Raw genomic sequence first — 7,679 nt, 5'->3', positions numbered from 1 at the left:
CATCTTCTAGTGGGTCAAGCACTGAAAGAAAACTCAGCTGCAAAACCCCAGACACTCCTCTGACGGGCTTCATCTGGACATTCAACCACAGTCAGGTCATCGTGTCGAAGGAAAAGACTGACGGCAGCCTCTCAGTTTCAGAGGAGTGGAGGCAGCAGGTGAAGCATGTGTCAGAGTCAGGAGACATCACACTGCAGGACTTATCTTCACAGCAGGAGGGAATATACACCTGTGAACTCAGTGATGCTGAGGAGACCTACGTAACCAACACCTTTCTTCAGATTTCCGGAGGTAAGAGCAAGCTGCGGTTAGGAAAGTCTCTCTGAGCAAAAACTGCTAATATTTGGGTATTCTTATTCTGCTATCTCACACTTTTCTAAGTAGTTTTCAGTCACACAGCTGTCTGCAGTCACTGAGTGTAGATGAGAAGCTTCTCTGTGCACAGCTGTCCAGCTAACATCTACCACAGCCTGCACACGAGGCGTTTAGGGAACATCTGGAAATCGTAGGGTTGACCAATAAGCAGCAAGTAGGGCACTTATGGGTTGAGGTGCAGTTTTTTTTCTATTCTGCTACATCTGTGACTTGTAAAGTCAAAACTCCACCAGAGGTGACGCATTTCACTGTAACAGCATTAGTCAAACCTGCTTACTAGTGATTTTAGGCCTTGTTTTTTTTCCACACCCTTCTTCGCCTTCTTTTCCACAATTCTGGAGGCTGTGTGGCAATTACAAATGAAAAGTTGGACTACGAGGTGTGTCGGCAAAGTTCCAGGACTGGTGTCACAAAAGATAGATTTCAAATCCAAATTACAAACTACAACTTTTCTCCTTCCAAGTAATCCCCCTGGACTCTAACACACTGTCCCAGCCTTCTCTGCCTTCACGCCTCCATGCACTCCTGGAAGGATTCTTCCAGGATCCTCTGCAGCTCCGTCGTCACAGCCATCTTGATGTCGCCCACGTCTTCTAAACGGGTCTCCTTGATGACCCCCTTGAGCTTGGGGAAGAGGAAACAATCCCACGGACCCAGGTGGGGTGAGTAGGGAGGCTGCTCCAGCACAGAGATGTTCTTCTCAGCCAGAAGCTGTGGGATGCTCAGGGCGCTGTGAGCAGGTCGTCATGGTGAAGCAGCCTCCACTGGTCCTGATACAACTCTGCCTCTTCTCTGAACGAAGCAAACGCTGCAGGATCTCTTTGTTGACGAGCTGGTTGATCGTCTGAAGGGGAAAACTCCTGGTTTGTAGTTTGGGTTTGAAGTATATCTGTTGTGACACCAGTCCTGGAGCTTTTCTGACACACCTCGTAGTTTTTTACCACAGTGAATGCATCGTCTCAACCCGACAGTGAAGCACAGAGTTGGAGTGTGATAGTATGGGGTTACATGAGTGTAAAAGGTTTTCTACAGTTTCATTTGGCAGACGCTTTTATCCAAAGCGACGTCCATCGAGAGTAGATACAAAACAAACGAGGATCCAGTCAGAAGAAAACAACCTGGATAAGTGCCATCGAACAATCTGTCTATAATACCTTGCTGCTCTCCTGTTTGAATAGGCGACCTGCATGACAGCGTGCAGGAAGGACGTTTTGTTGTCTTTAAACATGTGGCAGCCAGTTCAAATCATGTCTGTAAATTTGAGCAAACCCATATCTTGCTTGTTCCATGTGACTGTGCCACATGAAACACAGACATTTTCTGTGATCCTAAAAGTGATCGAACTAATCCTGCAGCCAGACACACAGTTTGTCTCAGAAATCCAAGGCTCAGTTCACACCGACAGAAGAAGTTCTTTTCATTAGACGTACCGTCCAGTATTCTGATGTTCTGCTGAAATTCACAGTGTCAAAGACATATCGATGGCATAAATGTCGGTGTCTAATCAGTCAATAGCAGCACCACCAACCAATAGGTCATGTTATGCCTTCACTATATTCACTGTTTACATTCTGCCTGTGTGATACGAGCACCTTGTTTTCATTGCTGAACACACTGACTGACACTGAGTCTGTTCTGTGGCAGAAATCTATGCTTTTTCCTGTTATTTCTGACCATTAAATAAACAAAAATGTTAATTATTGCTGAGTAAATTAAACCACAATCAATCAAACGGGCTAAAAGAAAGGTTTGTATTGTCTGTAGTTCTCCCTAAAGCTTACTTCCTGCTTTTACGTCTTTAGTTTGCCGTTTATTCTCCATAATTTCTACCAGTGTCACAAACTAAAGCAGCCCGGTGTAATGTGCAGGATAACATTGCTGCAGTTTAATTAACTCACTCTCTTTCTGTTGCAGACAAACCAGCTGATGTCGTAGGCATTGCTGTGGGAGTGGCGGTTGGAGTAGCATTTCTGCTTGTAGGAGTTTTACTATACCTGAAGTACTGTAGAAGAAACCAGAGGCCGAGGCAAAAAACAAGAAATGGGGTAAAAAAAAAAAAAAATGTTTTAAAAAAGCTCAATAACCATAAAAATTTGCAAAATTTTAGTTTTATCTTGTTATGAAAGTTGATTGTCATAGATATACTGATTTGTTCATGATTTTATTCATTGAATTTAATTTGAACTGCACTTTTTGGTGACTGAGTGGAATATGGATTAGAAAAACTAATAAATACCAGCTCATCCCAGATCTAAAGACAGCCATAGCTCTCTACAGATGTTGAAAACACTGAATTGACGACAAATTTTTCTCCCTCCCAGGACCATCAGGCCGTATCCACATCAGAGAACTAGCACAGACACGGAGGCATTCTACAAGGTATTCTCTTTGAGGTAAATATGTCTTATATAGTGAAAACAGCAGCTGTTAAATTCATTATTTGTTTTGTACGTGAGCAATATTTCAGCAAATGCCACACTATGACTGGTCAAACTGCTTCAGTAACCACCTATTTCTCCTCAGTTTAAATCTCGCTTGAAATTAACTGGAGTCCCTCAGGGGTCTGTTTCAGGGCCCATTATTTAGTCATATATTAATGTAGCTTTGTGGTTTTAAAAACCAGCCACAAGGTTTGAATGTGACAAGCGTTTATTGTATTTTCAAATTTTATTTATGTTACACAAATTAACTTTTAGGTTTTGTATTGTTTTATATGTTATTCAGTGGTTTTGCTCTTTTTTGAGGAACAGATGTTTTCCCTTTATGTGTTTTTTTCCCTCCTTTTTCTTTGTATGCCCCTAAACTCATATATGCACAATATCACTTGTGACGAAGTTTGTCAAGCAGCATGCATTTGAAAGACTACTTGTGTGTGTGTTTGAGTGTTTCAGGGCTGAATTCTGTTTATTTTCTCTTTGCAGGGCCTCATGATGAAGATGGCATTCAAAAAAATACAAATAAATTAAAAATGACTGCATTGGAACCTAACGCTCTGGTGACGCCAAACATGTTGATGCATAAACAGAACTGGAGACAAATGAGCCGCGTCGCTGGGAACTAAAGGATTAATGGCACTTGGCTCTGATTTGTGATCAGTATCACAAGAAAGAAAAAGCAAAACCCGAAAGCCTGACATTCGAGTGGACTTCAGTCTGACGAGACTGTGAGAATCGAGGACGATCGGTTCTGTGTTTTGGAGCCACTTGACAGATGTTGTCATCCGGGCCGATTAATGAAGAACGTGCAGACTTTGCACTTGACTGTGAAGTTCTTTGGGATATGAAGTACAGCATGTGGTTCCTCCTCTACCTCGTCTCCTTGGAGGAAATGGAAAAGAACCATTTAGCAAAAACAGACGAAGCGACTCGACATGCGTCAAAGTGTTTTCCTATCGTTAGTTTTCTTGTTAGAAAAGACTCTTGTTGTAACTGAGAGGTTTGGTACAGATATTGAAGGTACGTGATGGATAAAACCCTGTGATGCTGATTTAGTGCACTACGTTTAAAATGAAGGTATTTTTGTTCTTTGCTTCCTAGAATCAGATTTTATCTGTTTAGAGTTTTAATGTGATTTAGACTTTTGTTATTGTGTCTCTTTTACTGAAGGTCTCGGTGCGTCTTATACCTCGTCTCCACATGGCTCTGTACACAATCAACTTAAGTCCACTCGTTCCTGTGGGAACCTCCTGTTTGTCAGTTTTTTTAAAGTCTAGAATTTTCCTTGAGTACGTTGAACCATTTGAACCTCAGCAGTGGTTCTGACAGAGACTCCATTAATGTGCCTGTAGATTCTGGAAGAGGCTGATGTAGGATGAGGAGCCCGACACAGAGACACACCAGACACTCAGATGACTGAGGTTGAAATGAGGTTTACTGATATCAGAGGAAGTGACACTACCGGAACAGCAGTTCATGCACGTAATGCCAGCATCTAAGGGTTTCTCTCATACCTTCAGTCTTACACCCTCCAGACACATCCAGATTTATGGGCGAGAGGGAAACAAAGATAGTCCGGCGCCTTGGTGCAATCTGGTCTTGAGAGGTGCAGGGAGTGCTCGCCTGTCCTCCTGCAGTAGATCTACATGAGGTCAAGAATGTGTAGAAGATTTGCAGAGTGCACATCTGCTACTAGCACTACTTTTACATGAGGAGGTCAGTCAGAGGAGCTAAGGAGAGAAGTTCAAAACCATCTCTGGAAACTTAACTCCAAGAGAGGAAAGTAATTATTCCTTCACAGTTGGGAATATTAATTAGCTAACACGCTAACGTTCAGCACGTTTTCTATGCTGACGATAAGCTAGTTTAACACATGCTAGCTGTGTAAGGAGTAGAGGTTCATACGTCCTGGAACAAAGTATTTCACAGATCTGTTTCCCCACCTGACTGTCTCCCACCACTGGTCCTGGTTTTATGGCAGTAATGCTTTTTGCACATAGTCTGTGAAACTGGACGATAAAAACTGATAAAAATGTGCCTTTTTAATGGCTGAGGTGAACCAACCAAACAAAGCTGTGTGGAAACGAGGTGTTAAGTCTTGATGTCACTCCTTTGTTGATGCACGTTTGCCCTTGCAGGAGTCTGTGTGAAACTGCAAAGTCATGCATTAACGAACTTAAAAGTACAAGTAGTTCTGAAGAGAGCAAAGGTTCAGCTCCTCATCTGACGGTACAGTAAGGCCATGAACATATTCTAAATACTGCTCACACTGACACTGACACCAGTTTTATATCTATTTTTTTTAAATCTGGCTGATAAGAAAAAGGGAACTCTCCTGCTGGTCTCTCAACTGAGAGTATACCATCATCTACTGAAGGTGACACAAAGACTGTAGATTAGCACCTGTCCAACCATCCCTTTGAGCTGTACTTTTGATCCACTCCATGAAAACTGAGCCACGCAATAGAGCTGCACACGCTGGCAGTCTAAACATGAAGCTACCGACAGTCAGAAACACATCACAGATTGTTTTACTGACTGTTTTTGTTGCAACGTCCAGCAGAAAAATGAAGAAAGCCAACAGTATTTAGAGCAGCTTGACACTAAACACGCCCAGAACACGAGTCTTTCTGCTTATCATGACACAGTGTTTTTCTTGACTCAGAACGAGCCTTTACATGGGGGCTATTGGATAGAAATCTATGTGCTTTTACTTGTTGAATAAAACTGTCCACTGTGCTTGAGTAAGTTAAACCTCATCCAACAAAACTGGTTTGAAAAAAATGTAATTGCTATGTTTATTCTTAGTCTTTGGCATTTTGACAATGGTGAATTTCCTTTGCTGCTGGATAGAAGCTCTTCCACAAAGGATTTTAAAGACAAACTACTAAAACAAATGAACAAATTGTGTATAATCTGTGCCAAGAATGGAGAAGTCAGACTTCACTGTGTATTTTGAAGTGGTCATACTTAAGTTTTATAAATTTTTGCTGGATTTTTAAAAATAAAATTATATTTATTTAAACTGATGATGTCTGACTGCCTTTTGTAGAGAACATTTCTTAATTCAGTCACAAGGTTATGAAAAGGTTTTGTGCCTAAAAGGTCGACCGAGTTCCTCAAACAGAACAAACTGTGTTATCAGCAGCTGAAGTGAGACTTAAACAGTGTGGTCTGTAAATATGTGCATGAAAAACTGTGCAACATAACGCTGCTGTGACTGATGGAAACCAAAACTAATAAACTCCAGTATGTGGAAGCTGCCTTTAATATGACTTTGAAGCACAGTAGATGTTTAGATTCTTATGATTTAAATGATATGCAGGAAAATCGTCCTTATTTCTGTTGTGAATTAACGCAAAAAACGCACGAGTAGATGCAGAAAAATTCACCAGAATGCAGGAAAATAAAGGTTTGACGCTCAAACAAAACCTGCACCAATGCAAACAATCGTCCAAATGAGTAAAACATGCAGCAAAATGACAAATATTAACAGTTTCATGGGTTAAAAATCTGCACTGACTGTTTGGTTAAAGTAGTCTGACCAGTCCTGTTACCTCCTGCTGCCTTATTCCACGTATTGTTGGAAATATTCTTACATCTCAGACTGTTTACACACAAAATTGTTCACAGTAATCACAGTAAAAACTATAAAATAACACCATGAACTACAGCATTAGTGAACTAAAGATATTTACTCAGTTTGACTGTAACGGGTGGAATTAAAAACACTCTCAAGACACTTGATTTAAGAACTTTGGACTCCTCTGGCCTGCACACAGTCAATTTTCATCATGTTTGACAATTGTTATATAGATTCTCAGTCATCCAGGTCATGGTCATCGTAGGAGCTTCAGTAGAAATCAACTGGACTTCTCTTGTCGGTTCTGGAAGACGTTTCACCTCCCGTCCAAGAGGAGTGAGTGATGAGATCTCTCCCCAGAAAGTTTGGCCATCAGAAACATCTTGAGTCAGTCGTGACACGGCAGATTCATACCTTTGTTGTGTAAACCTGCAGCTCCGCCACCATAACTGCTGTTTGTGAACCTGGTTTCACACCTTGAGGCTTTTGGGTCCTGGTCCTTCATGGGCCTTTAGTCATGTGAGCTGGAGTGACTATAAAACTCTCCGTCAGTCAGTTAGAACTGAAGAAGCCTCTTAGATAAGAGAAGTCCAGTTGATTTCTACTGAGGCTCCCACGACAATTGTTATTGCAAATAAAGAACATTTGGGGGGGATTAAAGAAAGAAGCCGGACCTTTGCTTGGCTCAGACACATTGTTTTACTGACCTTGTTGGAGCTCTGCTGCAGCATCCAGCTGTGGTTTCACTTCCAGCACGGTGAGAACTTCCACCGCTGCACATAACAGCAAAAACAAACAACATTTAGAGTTGCAGTCGGTCTTTTTCACGTCTGTTTTGTTAAAGATAAACGTGGCCACTGTGACGGCATCCACCGGTTTGTGACATTCAGCCATGTCACCTTGTTGGTCTTCTGAGTGGCGGATCAGACTGACCAGGTAGAGCCAAACTACAACATACAGTGCTGTGAAAAAGTATTTGTCCCCTTCTCGAATTCCTTTTGTTTTTGAATATTTCCCCCACTTTAATGTTTCAGACCATCAAACAAATTTAAATATTAGACAAAGATAACCAAAAATGCTGTGTTTTAATGATGATTTAATGTTTTAAGGTGACCTCCTCCAGGTGTCCCCTGCCTTCACCCTAAATCAGCTGGGATAGACTCCAGCCCCCCATGACCCTAGTGAGGATTAAGAGGTGTATAGATGATGGATGGATGGATGTTTAAAGGGAAGTGAGTTATCCAGACCTACCTGGTTCTGTGTGAAAAGTCACTGCCTCTCTTGTT

The 7,679-nt window shown here is 41.6% G+C and overlaps 1 long non-coding RNA gene across 1 annotated transcript; it reads left to right on the top strand.

Moving 5' to 3' along the window:
• The first annotated feature begins 2,694 nt into the window (after positions 1-2,694).
• On the top strand, positions 2,695-5,839 carry LOC103355327 (uncharacterized). Its single transcript, XR_520082.1, has 2 exons — positions 2,695-2,768; positions 3,297-5,839. It is a non-coding gene; the product is annotated as an uncharacterized LOC103355327 (long non-coding RNA).
• The last annotated feature ends 1,840 nt before the right edge of the window (positions 5,840-7,679 follow it).

The sequence above is a fragment of the Stegastes partitus genome, unplaced genomic scaffold (assembly GCF_000690725.1).
Source record: "Stegastes partitus isolate 25-593 unplaced genomic scaffold, Stegastes_partitus-1.0.2 Scaffold143, whole genome shotgun sequence".
Classification (NCBI taxonomy): Eukaryota; Metazoa; Chordata; class Actinopteri; family Pomacentridae; genus Stegastes; species Stegastes partitus.
The sequence above is the reverse complement of the archived record's forward strand: the minus strand, read 5'-3'. Positions and strand labels throughout refer to the sequence as shown.